This window comes from Mesocricetus auratus, unplaced genomic scaffold (assembly GCF_017639785.1).
Source record: "Mesocricetus auratus isolate SY011 unplaced genomic scaffold, BCM_Maur_2.0 Super-Scaffold_100009, whole genome shotgun sequence".
Classification (NCBI taxonomy): domain Eukaryota; kingdom Metazoa; phylum Chordata; class Mammalia; order Rodentia; family Cricetidae; genus Mesocricetus; species Mesocricetus auratus.
In genome coordinates, this window is record NW_024429193.1 from 12701027 (window position 1) to 12716105 (window position 15079).

General features: G+C 47.7%; 1 protein-coding gene and 1 long non-coding RNA gene across 3 annotated transcripts in view; both read right to left on the reverse strand.

Annotated features, from left to right (window-relative positions):
• Positions 1–4184, reverse strand: part of Lpar3 (lysophosphatidic acid receptor 3) — a 68332-nt gene extending 64148 nt beyond the window's left edge. The window contains 1 exon segment of the mRNA XM_040751637.1: positions 3779–4184. The gene's annotated coding sequence lies outside the window, so the exon portion shown is untranslated.
• A 1129-nt stretch (positions 4185–5313) lies between these two features.
• LOC110343042 lies at positions 5314–14566 on the reverse strand. 2 transcript variants are annotated; one of them, XR_005879275.1, is made up of 4 exons: positions 14316–14566; positions 11415–11584; positions 11024–11070; positions 8955–9247 (listed from the first exon to the last, which is right to left on the reverse strand). It is a non-coding gene; the product is annotated as an uncharacterized LOC110343042 (long non-coding RNA). The 2 variants fall into 2 exon arrangements; XR_005879276.1 differs by lacking the exons at positions 8955–9247; positions 11024–11070 and adding an exon at positions 5314–6165.
• Positions 14567–15079: the final 513 nt, after the last annotated feature.

Sequence of the window (15079 nt, forward strand, 5' to 3'; positions counted from 1 at the left end):
ACTACTCTCTTGGCTTGTGCTCAGGGGCCAGGCATAGGTCTTTCTGACGGAGAGACGTAATTAAACTGCCCAGAGTTGGGGCTCCAGGCAAGCTATCACTTGGCAGAGTGGCAAACTCAAGTCATCGGGAAGTCACAGGCCAGAGAGGATGGTGTAGAGGCTCAGGGCCATGTCTCACACAACTGCTGCTCCTACTCTCTTCCTGACATTAAGAGGGTAACTAGCTCTTGGGATTTATGCACCAAGAACCGAGGTGAGAGACATTTTTAATTTGTGGCAGGGTAGAACTTTGCTCCGTGGCTTCCCTTGCATGCTGTTTAGTAATCATGGTTCAGCGATTAACTTCCAGCTCCTCACAGAGCAGTTTCTTAAGCTCTGCTTCAGTTCCCTCTCTGGAGTGACCTCAGAGAACAGGAGAGAGGGTGATGATGTCCACTCGGTCCTCAGGACACCCACATGGAATCTCTGGCACTCATGTAACCAGTACTGAGTGAATCTGCCTGGGATGGTCCACATCTGGATGCCCAGGGTGCCCACATCTGGATGTCCTGCCTCTTTAATTCCTACCATTATAAGGTCCCTCCCAGAGTACAATGTTTACATATAGGACTTAACAGGACCTGTCATTAGCCCATGCAGGTAACCAAGAAAGGAATTATAACTCCCATCATATAAATTACCAAACCAACTAAAAACGGGCAGGTAACATATGCTAGGTTGCAGATCGCACAGGGATGGAGCTGTGATAAGAGCCTGGACTCTCGTATTCCAAACACCCATCATTCACAAAGCACAAGCTCTGGACCAATGTTCTCGAGAGTTCCTCATGTCGTGGTGACCCCAACCACACCATTCTTCACAGTTGGAATGTTGCCACTGTTGTGCACTGGAATGGAAATCCTGTGTTTTCTGACGGTCTCGGGTGACCCCTGTGACAGGGTCGTCTAACCCCCAGGTTGAAAACCACTGCTTTAGGCGATTATGGAGACAATTCCCTGTGTTCACCACCTTCCCTCGCACCCATGGCAGAGTCGAAGGCTCCCACCTACACGCAAAATCCAGGATGAGGATGCTGGGTCATCAAGATCAGAGAGGAGAAAGCTCCCTGCCTGGAGAGAGTGCTAGACAGGCCTGTCATAGATGAGAAATGTTCCCCACACGCAATGCTTTTGAGGGTTGTCAGCTGGTGGAAGAGTGTTTTTGAGGGAGGATTCTTGAGGCTTATGGTACTGTTTCCTGTCCCCCCTCTGCGTCCTGATTCCCCCAGATGTGAGCAAGTAGCCGCCTGTTCCAGATCATGCCACCATAGCAGACTGGGCCTTCAAATCATAAAACGACACATGTCTCTCCTCTCTCAAGTAGCTTGATGTCATGACTGTGGTCACAGCAGTGAAAACAGAAACTAATGCCAGGTCCATGTCCTGGGATGGGGATCACATGAGAGAAGTGTGTGTGACTACATCACCTGCGGTTGGAACCTCTGTACGCTCTCACTGGACAACGGACAAGTGTGGCCAGGTTGACATGAACCCCAGGACTTTCGTTTAGGAGGGAAAGGCCAGGCACCATTTTGGTACTTCCTGTATTCGAGGGACCCTCTTGAGTTCTCTTTTAATCTTGGGAGTTGAGTGTAATCTTCAGTCTTACAGATGAGCAAATTAAGGTCTAGGGAAGTAAAACAATGTGCCTACGGTCACGAAGCCAGCTAGAACAAAGGCTGGGCTGGCTGGGAAGTCTGACCCTCCCTTTATGCCACATTAATAATGGCCTGAGTCTGGCCTGGGCCATTTAGAAGCTTACAATCAGACTTAACCGCTTTGTGGGGTATAATCATAAGCCAGAAAGCATTTGAACTAATGTATACACCAAGGAGAGTGACTAAGTGACTAATGGGTCATTTGAGTTATAGCAATTCATACTGGAGTTATAGTGATTTCCCCTTGCCCCAGCCCAAAGAAATAAGGGGCTGGCTTAAGCTATGGCAGCTGCTGGTCCTCAGGAGAAAGCTGGGAAGAAGCAGCCACCCTAAGGCATTAGGACTCAATTTCCAGAGAACTAGCTGTGTTCGCTACCCGGCTCTTCTACTGTATGTACATACCTTCTCTGCCTGTGTGCTCAGAGAGCACATCAGTTCTGTTAAACATCTTATGAAGATCAAATAGACCTGATCTGATATAAAGATCTGCAACTGCTGAATGCATTTGGGAAAATTTAGAAGAGTGTAATTTGTCACTAAGTCAAAGAAAGCATCAAGGTTTTGAATACTGAAGAATAGAAAAAAATTAATAGGAAAAAATTACTAAACAATCTATTTCCACTGGCTATGTGGTATTACAGTGCAAATATTGTTCCTATGGTTAAATGTCCAGGGTCACATGGGTCTCAAGGCATAAGACCCACCTAACTGGCAGGGTTTGCTAGCTGAACGTTTTAGAACAGCCCAGTTTGCTTAGGCAAACTGTATTAACTGAGCCATGCCTGTTCAGACCGCATCATTCCTGGGAGAAGTGGGAAAGGAGATCTAGTCCCTGGTTCCCTGGGCTCACTTGAACCATCGTACAGGTTTGAACCCAAACCTCACTGTTAGCAAGATTGACAACCACTAGCAGAGAGTAAACCCGAGAACTCTCTTCAGCAACTCAGGTGCTCTGCATTAAGGAAAGGCTGAGTAAAAGCCGGGGGTTGGTGGTGCACGCCTTTATTCCCAGCACTCTGGAGGCAGAGGCAGGTGGATCTCTGTGAGTTCGAGGCTAGCCTGGTCTACAGAGTGAGTTCCAGGACAGCCTCCAAAACAATACAGAGAAACCCTGTCTCCGGAAAAAAAAAAAAAAAAAAAAGGAAAGTCTGGGCGTGTATGCAACGTTCACCGGCTTGCAAAGAGTTTGACTAGGACGACATTCACTTTATTCTCAGATTTACAAACTACAAGGGGGAAACCCTGAAAAGTTGAGTCTTTTACTGCTAATGTGACATTCCAAGATGAAGAGTTGGGCAGGACAAAACTGTTACAATGGCAGAAGCAAATTATGAGGGGAGCGTTTGGGGGAAATTATTCCATTTACAAATTGACCTCTTAAGTGCTTTGGAGGGCCCTTTCCATGATCATGTTAATAAGACTAAATTGTTGGCAAAATTCAGTCAGTCCTCGGATCAGAAGCCTGAGAAAATTCTAAGCAATTTCTGATAGCCATAGCGCAACTTGCACAGAGAAGGCAACGAAGAAACTGATACAAAAACAAAGCACTCTTGTCCCCGTGGCGAAGGGGATCCCAGAGACCTTTGGTTCATCCCTCACAACTGGTCAGAGCGGGTCAGAGTAAGTATTTCCCAAATCCTGAGAGGATTGCACTCAGCTCGCGTTTTTACCAACAGACAGACCACACCAAGGAAACTGTAAGATGGAAAATGCCACCTCCCAGGACTCCCGGGGAGAAGCCACTTCTCATCACCACGGGGAGAAGCCACTTCTCATCACCACACAGACTCCACCGAGTTTGGAAAGAAGCGCCCCTGCAAAGCGAGGCTAGGTGGAGCCGGTGCCCCTGCACCCTGCCCACCAGCCCACCAGCCCACGGCCAAGGCCGATGCAGCCCGGCTTTGGGGCTTTTGCGTCCGCATTGATTTTTGCTCTTGGGAAACACGAAGTGGGAAAGGGCAGGGTACGCCACACACGGCGGGGAAAGTTCCGTCCCCGGGAGTTTGGAGAGGACTGGAGACCGGAGAACCCCGAAAAAGCCCCTGCCGGGAGTCCCCTTCCCGCGCCGCGCACCGCACTCACCGCTCTCGCTCGCTCGCCCGCGCCGCCGAGCCTGGGAGCCGAGTGTCCCGCGGCTGCCGCATGCCCTCGGGGGAGAGCTCGACCGGGCGACCGGGTTCCGGCCCGACAGCGGCGGAGGACGCGGGGCCGGCAGAGCCGAGCGCCTGCTCTCCAGCGTCCGCAGCGACGCGCCTGGAGTCCCGGGCAACTTTGCCAGGCAAGGGGGTGGGGGTGGAGGGGCGGCCCGGTCCCGCCCGCCGGGCCGGTGCGTCTGCTAGTTCCCACGGGAGAGCTCCCCCCGCCGGCCAGGCTCGGATCGGATCCGGGCGGCAGACAGCCCTGCTGCCCAGGGAGGCCCGCTGCAGAAGCTAGGATAGGGACCTAGGGCGATGGGAGAGGCCACCAAAGGCTTCCTAAATTCCAGTAGCAACCAGGGTCCTACAAAGAGAGGCTAACCTCGGAGGGATCCCGGGACTGAAGCACATCGCTCTGATCCTCTCTCCTCTATGAGGGAAGATAAGAGTCAGAGGTGGCAGCTGGGAAGCTTACTATCCAAGAAGACCACCACCTGTGTGAGGCAGGCTCGCTGCCAGGGCCAGACCTGAGACCCTAAAGCCTGCACCCCAAAGTCATCCTAGAGTCCGGGCAATCCGAGAGGCGAGAAACACTCACCTTTGTGTTACAGCAGGAAACAAGGCATATCTAAGCTTCTCGTGGGGGTCTCTTTTGGCCTCCCGCAGTGAACAGCCCTAGATAAGTCTTTCAAAACCGACCCACCTTTGGCAAAGCCGGTGCAGGGGAAAGCAAGAGTCTAAAGGCTTAGCGCTGGAAAACAAAATCCGGGTCACACCTGTTTCCTGGTAAATTTTCGAGAAGATACTGTGAGGTAAAAGTCCTTTCTACTGAGCCTCAGACACTTGGGACGTGTCGAGAGTGTGGGTTCGGCTCGGGCTGAGAGCCTGCGTCTGATCCTCAACCCCCACGTAAAGAGCTATCTGCAAGCCCCAGGCTGGAAAGGTGGAAACAGGAAACAGGAGGATCAGATCCATCCCTGGGGCCTGCTGGCCGGGCGGGCCTGTCTGGCTCACTGGTGAGTTCCAGGTTCAGTGGGAAACCCTTTCTCAGAACACAAGGTGGAGAGCGAGCGAGGGAGTCACTGAAGGTCAACCTCTGCCTCCACACACCCCCACACACATGGATGGATGGATGGATGGATGGATGGATGGATGGATGGATGGATGGATGGATGGGTGGGTGGGTGGGGGGATGGATGAATGAATGAATGAATGAATGAATGAGTGAATGAAACCACCTTCTAGGAGACAGTCTCTCAGAATCTCTGTGATCATGAGGGACAATGGGTCTGACAGGTGGCCATGAGGTATTCCTGCTTTTCCAGAGGATCTGAGATCTGTTCCCAGCACCCACATCACATGGCTCAAAATTCTTTGTATTTCCAGTTCCTGGGGACCCAACTTACATACACACACACACACAATTAAAAAAAAAAACAACAGATTTGTGATCTCTGAAGACAGTGTTTTAACTACGCTCTATTCACCCATTGTAGCTCAGCCCTTAAACAGTGAGAGCCTCATGGGCCTCAGGCAGTCGCAGGGATATGGCTAGATTTTGGTCAGCACATGTGGTGATCTATTATTATTTTGTCTGTGAATTCAGCAAGTCACTGTGGTATGTTGCATTTGAACTGGATAGAGGGACACAATTTACTAAATTAATATTAGAGAAATATTGTATGTTTACGATAATAAGAAGGAAGCTTGCACATGGCATATAAGAATTGAATAAAAAGGGTAAGCAGGCCACTCACAAACCAAGATGCCCAAGGGTGATGTGGTAGATGCAAAAAGTCTCAAACATCAACACTTAGGGTCCCTTTACTCCACAAAAAAAAAAATCACAAATATCAAGCTGGTGCACTGTTGTAAGCTGAACTAAGAAAAAAAATGTCAACTCCACTCCCAACCTCCCTTAGATTAGAAAATCTGCTCCCAGCTGCAAACAACCTAGCAGCAAATTTGGAAACATTGTACCGTAGCCCGGGGACTCTATGAACTTTGCAAAGGAGAACCTTGCTCCTGTGGGGTTGGCTGTGGCTAGCATTGGCAAGAAACCCTTCAGAGGGGAGGCAGGGAAAGGGGCGGGGTGACCTATGCCCCAGCTCCTAGCAAATGGGGTCAGGCATGAAGGGAAGGCACAGAGTGACTCGGCTAGACAGTGGCGGTGGTGACCTGGACAGGAACAGGATACAATGAGAAGACAATGCACCTCCCCCCAAACAAAACAAAACAGCACAGCCTCTTGAGATGAAGTTCAAGGATTAGCCACTAGTCTCTTCTTTAAGTCCTTGTTGCATCAGGGATGCCTCACGTCTTCACCAAGTGTTTCTATTAGTTAAAAACAAATTGAAATTAGTACCACTTAGCAAAAACAAATTAAAACTCATACCACAAATGGCAAGCATGACGGTGGCTACTGGCTGGAAAGTCATTCAAAAACCTTTTAAACAAACACTCACTGAACAGCTTCCTTGTCTTCTTACATCCCCGGGAAAGCAACGGGTTGCAGCGTTGCTTCATAGAGGAAGGCAGGGAGGGCGGTGGATTGCAGCCTTGAGGGAGCTGCACCCCCTCCATCCCACACATCCTCATGCTATAATGGAGTGCTACAAGATAAGTCGGATATTAACGGTTACTAGATAAACAACAGCAGTGGCCCCTGGCCGTGGAGAGGAACAACATGGGATCTGAGAAGGACTTTCCTGCCTGGCTCATGGGAAGAGGCCCGTGTTCCTCTGTCTATCATATGGGCAAGAATTCACACGCCGCTCATTTTGGGAACAATCTGAACTGAGGCTATGTTGAAATTCACTGCCCTGGACTAATCAGAAAAGAGGATGGCCTCCAGCAGGAGGCAGATGTGTGAGAAAATGGACCAGCATAAAGGGGAAGAGGTAAGTGGTACCTGAAACCATAGTTAGGTAGAAGGTTCTGGTAGAGGAAAAACTAAGCAAGCAGTTAAGAACATGGGAGGCCAGGAGGAAGATGTGACAGTGTAAGCAGAGTAGGTGGCCCTGTGCGGGACATCTCAGCCTTGTGCTAGCCAGCTCAAAGAGAAAATCATAGATGTGACCGTACATGCCCCACACTCAGAAGTCAAGATGAACATATGCCCATTTAGGTTGAGGAAACTGCATTTCGTAGGAAACAGAACTTTATTTACATATGGAGTAAAAACTTCATCCGTGGCTGTCTGAACACCACTTCACTCTACCTAGCTTTGTTCCCGGAAGAGACCGATTTGAAAGAGAGTAACGAGGAGAATTTTGTGGTATCCAATGTGAAACTACATCATAAAACCACCCTACATCGCGTGGCCTACAATGCACCAGTTTGCCCAAGACAATCCAGGTTTTCTCCTGTTATCCGAGCATAAATCACCTGCAAAAAGCATTTATCTGCTTGCTGAACTACGCAGTCATCTTAGTCAACAGATAAAACAGTATGACACTGAAGCAAGAACAGAGAGACAAGGCCCCGGGCCACAACACCGAGTCCATTGGAACTTCTCAGGGAGGCTTCTACTTGTAGTAGATGGCATAAAATACAGAAACTTACAACCGGTCAAGTGCAGAGAACGAGAAACTGCTGGGTCACACCCCTTCCTCCCAGGGCACAGAGATCAATCATTGCAGGAGATAGAGGAGAAAGACTGTAAGAGGCAGAGTTTGTGAATCTCTACAGGGAAGCAGCATCTTCTGGACAGAGCAGAGCAGTCGCTTGTAGAACTCGCAGCCATTGAGACTCTATGCATGAAATCTGTGCAAGCTCTAGTCAGACAAAATCCCAGCATAGAGAGGGAGGTGGGCATGAAGCTCCACCCCCAGCTAAGGAGGTGGGAGCATTGGTAGGTGACGGGAGGGAGAGGGAATCAGTTTGTTTCAAGACTGTAGCCCACAGCAAGTCAAACCATGCCCAGTGGAAAGCCACATATCTGAGAACACACGGGGAGCACAATATGGACTTGATGGATGTAAAAATATCAACGAAAGAGGACACAATGTTGGGTGGGAATGTAGTGATACTTTGTTTGTGATCTAACAAATAAAGTTTGCCTGAAGATCAGAGTGCAAAGCTGGCCACACTAGTTAGCCATAGAGGCCAGGCAATGGTGGCTCTCACCTTTAATACCAGCACTCAGGGAGACAGAGGTGGACAGAGCTCTGTTAGTTCAAGACCACCCTGGGCTACATGAAATTGATCCAGGCTAAAAGAGAAAGAGCTCACACAAAGGTGATCTCAGCACTTGGAGTGACATGCCTTTAATCCCAGCACTAAGGAGTTGGAGACAGGAAGGGATATGGCTGAGCGGAGAGAGGAATATAAGGTGGGAAGACACAGGAGTTCAGGGCAGGCAGAGGCAGCAGTCTGAGGATGCAGTGTGAGATGCAGTCTGAGATGCAGTGTGAGGATGCAGTGTGAGGATGCAGTCTGAGATGCAGTCTGAGATGCAGTGTGAGATGCAGTGTGAGATGCAGTGTGAGATGCAGTCTGAGGATGCAGTGTGAGATGCAGTCTGAGATGCAGTGTGAGATGCAGTCTGAGGATGCAGTGTGAGGATGCAGTCTGATATGCAGTCTGAGATGCAGTCTGAGATGCAGTGTGAGATGCAGTCTGAGATGCAGTCTGAGATACAGTCTGAGGATGCAGTCTGAGATACAGTCTGAGATGCAGTCTGAGATGCAGTCTGAGGATGCAGTGTGAGATACAGTCTGAGATGCAGTCTGAGATGCAGTCTGGGGATGCAGTCTGATATGCAGTCTGAGATGCAGTCTGAGATGCAGTGTGAGGATGCAGTCTGAGATGCAGTCTGAGGATGCAGTCTGAGATGCAGTCTAAGGATGCAGTCTGAGGACAGGATCGCCACTTTGGTTTGAGCACTGGTAGAGGTGAGAGCTCTTGTGGCTGCCTCTGTTTCTCTGATCTTCCAGCTTTCACCTCCTGATAACTGGCTCCAAGTTTTTATTATTAAGACCAAGGAAATTTTGTGCAACATGGGAGGGAAGGGAGAATGGAAGGAGTTGGGGAAGGGGTGAATATGACCATAATGTACTGTACAGGTTCTCAAATTAATGATTTAAAAAGTAATAGCTAGGCTGCTTACAGATCCTGTTGAAGATAAAGATATTTGTATTTGACAGGGTTGGCATTTTAAATCAACAAAAGTAAGATGACCCTGATGCTGATACAAGTCATTGATGGGGGAAGGGACCGATCTTTACCACAATAAGGTTCACAGGCATAAAGAATGGGTTCAGCAGGGCCCAGAGAGATGTGTAGCAGTTAGGAGCGCTTGCTGCTCTTCTAGAAGTCTGTAGTTTGGTCCCCAGCCCTTGTGAAAAACAATTTACAACCACCAGTAACTCCAGCTCCAGATGATCTAATTCCCCCTTCTGGCCTACTTAGATACCTGTAAGCAAATGACATAAACACATACAGATACATACACATAAATAAAATAAATGCAAACTTTAAAAGATAATTTGTCAAACAGTCATGATACATTAGAAAAATATTAATATTTTAAGTTTTGAAATAACTTCTTAAAAATAACATCAAGGTATAACATCACAGGAAACAGTCATTGACTTTACTACATACAAAGATATACATATATGTGTGTGTGTGTGTAACAAAAATAACTCTATTTTGTCAATAAGATGGCTCCTAATGATATTGTACTATACTTGCTGGTGGGAGTCTAGCATAATCACCATTAGAAAAACTTCATCCAGCCACTGATGGGAGCAGATGCAGAGACCCACAGCCTAAAATTACGCAGAGCTCTGGGAACCCTGCAGAAGAGGGGAAGGAAGAATCGTAGGAGCCAGAGGGGTCAAGGACACCACAAGAAAACCCACAGAGTCAACTAACCTGAGCTCATGGGGGCTCCCAGAGACTGAGCTGACAACCGGGGAGCCTGCATGGGACTGACCTAGGCCCTCCCTCCGTATGTATGTTAAGTGTAGCTTGGTGTTCTTAGGAGCAGGCAGTCTCTGACTCCTTTGCCTGCTTCTGGGATATGCTTCCTCTCACTGGGTCTCCTCATCCAGCCTTAGTAGGAGGGGGAGATGCCCAGTCTTGCAGCCACTTGATTCGCCTTGTTTGGCTGATGTCCATGGGAGGCCTGCCCTTTTCAGAAGAGAAATGGAGGAGACGTGGATGGGGGTTTGGGGAATATGGAGACGAGAAGGAAAATTGTGGTCAGGTTGCAATGTAATGTATGAGAGAAAAATAAGCTTAAAAAATAATTCCAGTTTTTAAAATAACAGACTGAGGAGTAGGAGAGAAGATTATCTGCAGCAGATGGTAGCTGAAATATCAGCACATTTCCTATGGAGTCTATTGAGCAGTACACAGCGAACTCCTAAAACCTTGTTAGTTTATTGTTAAATGTGTGTGCATGTGTGTGTGTGAGTGTGTGTGTGTGTGTGTATGTGTGTGTGTGTGGTCTGTCTGTGATCTATTGAGCAGCACATAGGGAACTCCTAAAACTTTGTTAGTTTATTGTTAAATGTGTGTGCATGTGTGTGCATGTGTGTGAATGTATGTGTGTGTGGTCTGTCTGTCTGTGATCTATTGAGCAGCACATAGGGAACTCTTAAAACATTGCTAGTTTGTTGTTAAATGTCTGTCTGTCTGTGATCTATTGAGCAACATGTAGGCGACTCCTATAATCTTGTTAGTTTATTGCTGTGTGTGTGTGTGTGTGTGTGTGTGTGTGTGTGTGTGTGTGTGTCTGTCTGTCTGTCTGGGTGTGTGAGTGTGTCTGTGTTGTGCATGTGTGTGTGAATGTAAACACATAACTGTAGGTGCTTGTGGGGCCCAGAGGGGTCTGAGTCCCCTGGAACTGGAGTTAAGGCAGTTGTGATCTGCCCTATGTGGGTTCTGAGAACCACGCTGGGGTCCTTTGCCAGGGCAACAAGCACATTTTACTGGGGAGCCATTTCTCAGACCCCGACAATTTTTAAAAAGATTTCCTTTCTATTAGTGTGTTTCGTGTGTGCATGTGCCCTTGGGAGGCATCTGATCCCTGGTGCTGGAAGTATAGGCATTTGAGAGCCTGTTCTGGGAACTGAACTTGTGTCCTCTGGGAGAGCAGTAAGTGCTCTTGAGCCATCCTTCCAGCCCCAAGAGCTTCTGATAGTTAAGAATTTAATATCAAAACAAAATTAGTCAAGTATACCAACAACTGGAAGAAAAGTGGTCGAAAATATGTGTCAGCAGGTCTCACTGTAAAAGAAGTAAAAACTAAAATGAGAGGCTACGTATTAGCTTCCAAACTGACAATTAATTAATCGACATGCTTTTAATCAGCATACGGATTGATGCGGGCCTCGTTACACACGTGCAACCTCACTGTCTACAGATCCTGCTCTCCCACTCCTCTTGCCCCGCCTCCCTACGCTCGCTCCTCCCATGGGTCGCCTCACTTCCTGTTAGTCCCCATTTTGCTTTCCTATCATGCGGTAGTTTCACGACCTACGCTCCACTACATACGCAAAAACTAGAATCTAGGACCCACGCTGAGAGGAAATATGTGGTACTTCTTTCTCGGTGTGAGAGACTTTGCTTACCATAATTTCCAGGTCCATCCAGCTTCAGGCAGGTGCCATGCTTTTGGTGTTCGTTACAGCAGAAGAAAGTCCCATCATGTGGCCGCATCTACCTGTTTTCTTTCTACATTTATCTGCTGATGGATCTCTAGGCAGGCTCCTTTTTCTAGCCACGGGGAATACTGTAGAGACTGGCAAAAGGTTTTTATTATTATTATGGAGGCTCCCCACCACTGACTAAAATTTACAGGGAATGTGTGACTTGAGTCACTGCTGGTGGGAGCAAAAATTAGTTTGATGATTCTGGTGGGTAAATTGCAGGACATTACTTTTTCTCTGAGGTGCATGTTTAAGTGGGCTGTGCCTTACGGTCAGTGTCAACTAAGTGTCTCTGTGGTCACTGTCACAGGATGGAAGTTTTAAGAATAGAAGCCAGGGACTAGAAGAAAATCCTGGAGCAAAGAAAGTGCTTTTTATTGTTCTTAAGGCTGCCTCCCAAGGCCTCTGATGATGCCAGACAATCAACAGACACCCAGAACTGCACACTCACTCAGAAAAATGGGGAACTTAGGTGTTAATACTTTAACCAAGGCTTTAACTTCTCCTTGACAGACACACAAGAACAAAATAGAAAATAATTGTTTTGTGTTTAAGTAAGCCCAGAAATCCAATAATCTCAAAAGGAAGGTTGGAAGTGGCAGGGAAGCATTGTTTCTCTGACATCTTTTTACACACATACATACATGTATAAAATAATAATGATACACTGTTATAACTTATGAGGTTGACATATGAGGAAACTGGGACATTATCAAGAAATCTAACCATGTCCACACCATTTGACTGTGTCATTTAACATTTCAGCATTATCCCAGACACCTCCACTACAGACTCATGAAGGCTTTAAAGTATGTGTAAACATTCCAGGATGACATACATAATTGATATGCTATAAACAACACAAATGAAAACCGCTGTGGGGAACTGCTTGAATATATTTCTGTTCATCAACAGAAAACTCTAGTATACAGGCATAAAAATCATGTTCCCTAGAACAGATTATGAAAGGATTATATTTATCCTTTCATATGATATTTAAAAAGGCAGAATACAGAACTATATAATCAGTTTTGTTTGGTTTTTATCATGTGGTTTTCGAATGAACAGCAAGTCAATGCCCCACTTGTGTGAACTGATATAATTCAGAGATGGGAGTGTGTGTGTGAGTGTGTGTGTGAGAGTGTGTGTGAGTGTGTGAGAGTATGAGTGTGTGTGAGTGTGTGTGAGCGTGTGTGAGTGTGTGTGAGTGCGTGAATGTGAGTGCATGAGAGTGTGTGTGAGAGTGTGTGTGTGCGTGCATGTGTGAGTGTGTGAGTGTGAGTGTATGTGTGAGTGTGTGTGAGTGTACCAATGGATGGATGGATGGATGTTGTATAGATGTTTCCTGAAGATTGTACATGAATCAGCAGCTGTTGCCACCCTCATGGAATCATGGGATTGTGCCCATTTACAGGCCCCTGTGAGAAGAAGGGAGCTCATAAGATCCCTGGGACTCACCAGTCTGGATGAGCTCTGCCTGAGAATCTCCTTTCCCTGGGTTTATTAAATGATAAAAGAAGGGAATGGTTGGCTTGGGGAGGGAATTTTCCTGTGGTGCAGCTGCCTATTGGTTGCACAGGGGACTTCCCAGTGGAGCTGCCTTTCAGTCCCGTTTGCTCCTACTAGAAATCCTAGGAAACTCCTTGGTTCTCCAAGCTGGACTCCTTTCTGAGGCCCTTCCCGCTTTCTCCAGATGAATACAGATACGATTTTCTTTAGGTTTCCCCAAGAGTGGTGAACTCCAAACAAATATAGTCACTCCTTTTCAAACATAGACAATTACAAAGAAAACTAGAGCACTGTAAAGAGTCAGGGTAGAACCCAGCCCTTTGCATGAAGAGAAACCGTCCCTTGAGGAAGCGATGACTTGCTGCCTTTTAGATTGTTGGTGAAACCAGGCCCTGCGTTGAACTTCTGGTCAGACTTCACTCAAATGCCCCTTGAGCACTGGTGTTACACACCTGTGTTTGACGAGAGGCCCTGTCATGTGATTCCCCAAAGGCATGATTCTTCACAGATGAGTCAGCCTTGGTGACTGTGAACCAGAGATGAACCACCAAGGGAAGCGTGCTTCAGAAACTCCCCCAGACAGCGGCCCCCATGGGGGCTTTATCTTGGCAGCTACTTCACTGCTCCCCAGTGGTGAGGAGCTCACAAGTAGTTTCCTTTGATTGCCTATCTTTTGCTTCCCTAGGACGCTTCTGGCCCCACCAAGCCAAGGGAAAACACCAAAACAAACACACCCGCAGATGCTAAGTTACGGGGAGACTGCCCCAACTCCAGCGGAGAAAAAAAAAAAACAACTCTTAAATAAAACAAGGTCCGTCCATGGTTTGCAAAATCCAGTTCTCCAGATCGTCAAAGGCCATGGCTTTAATCCAAAGGCCAACTGTCTTCCCTGGGCCCCAGACAGCTTCCTTCATCATAAAAACTGTGGCCACGGGACCACTAACACCTCACCGCCAATTACCTAAGAGACTGACACCCCCCCTCATTAGGAACTCGGGAGTCATATGGTAGATCGTGTTTTAATATATTCTCTGTGTCCTGGGATAAAGTCAAGCTTCCCCCATCTGACTTGCTGTGGCAAAAGGTGTGTGGGGGGGTGAGCCTTATTAACCTACACAGGGCTCATTTTATTCTGTTTTCCTTTAATCCCACAGCAGCTATATCAACTCCTGCCTAAATTCAGGAATGAAGAGGCCATGGAACCCATGGGGCGCTGAACCGACTTCCTCAACTACTAAGATTTGGGAAACACTGGTCATCGTGACACAGACCACTACATCCTGACTAGACAGAGAGGGAGAAGTGTGCCCTGACCTCCAACTGCAGCTCCTGCCTCCAACTGCAGCTCCTGCAGGACGCATTGTGGCCCTGTGTTTGGCGGCTTAGCACTGCGGGACCTGGCAACGTGGCAGACCAGACCCACGGGAGACAGCCCGCCGCCTCGGGTTTCTGTGGGTCCCTGGAATGATGGAAAGCGGCACAGAAGACAGCCACCTGCTGCCAATGAAGACTGGGAAAATTCCAGTACAGATGCAGTGCAGACGGGACCAGAACCGGAAGAGCCTCCCCAGAGAACCGGAAGAGCCTCCCCAGAGAACCGGAAGAGCCTCCCCAGAGAACCGGAAGAGCCTCCCCAGAACGACGGGACGCGCCATTCACAACCCCATCTGCCGCTTGCCGGCACTGCCCACTACAAAGTCACTTCAGAACTTGGAAGCCACGACACGCAGAACATGGGATGGGACTGCTGCTGCGGAACTTTTCTCAGTTTGCCTAGAATGACAAAGCATGTCAGTGATAGAAATAAGAGACACAAGAGCGATTCTAGGGTAGCAAAAATAGCGTTGGGTTTCAGCCTATGAAGTGTGTGCATCACACCAAAAAAACTCAAAGAAAGACTGAGATAGCTAATGACTACAAGCTACTAGGAGTTCACTCAAAACCTAATCCATGTGTGGACAACTGCAGCATATATATTATAAAATGAGCCGTCTTCTCCCAAACCTCATACAACAGCAGCATATACATTATATAATGAGCCGTCTTCCCCCAAACCTCATACTCAAGCTATGACTAGA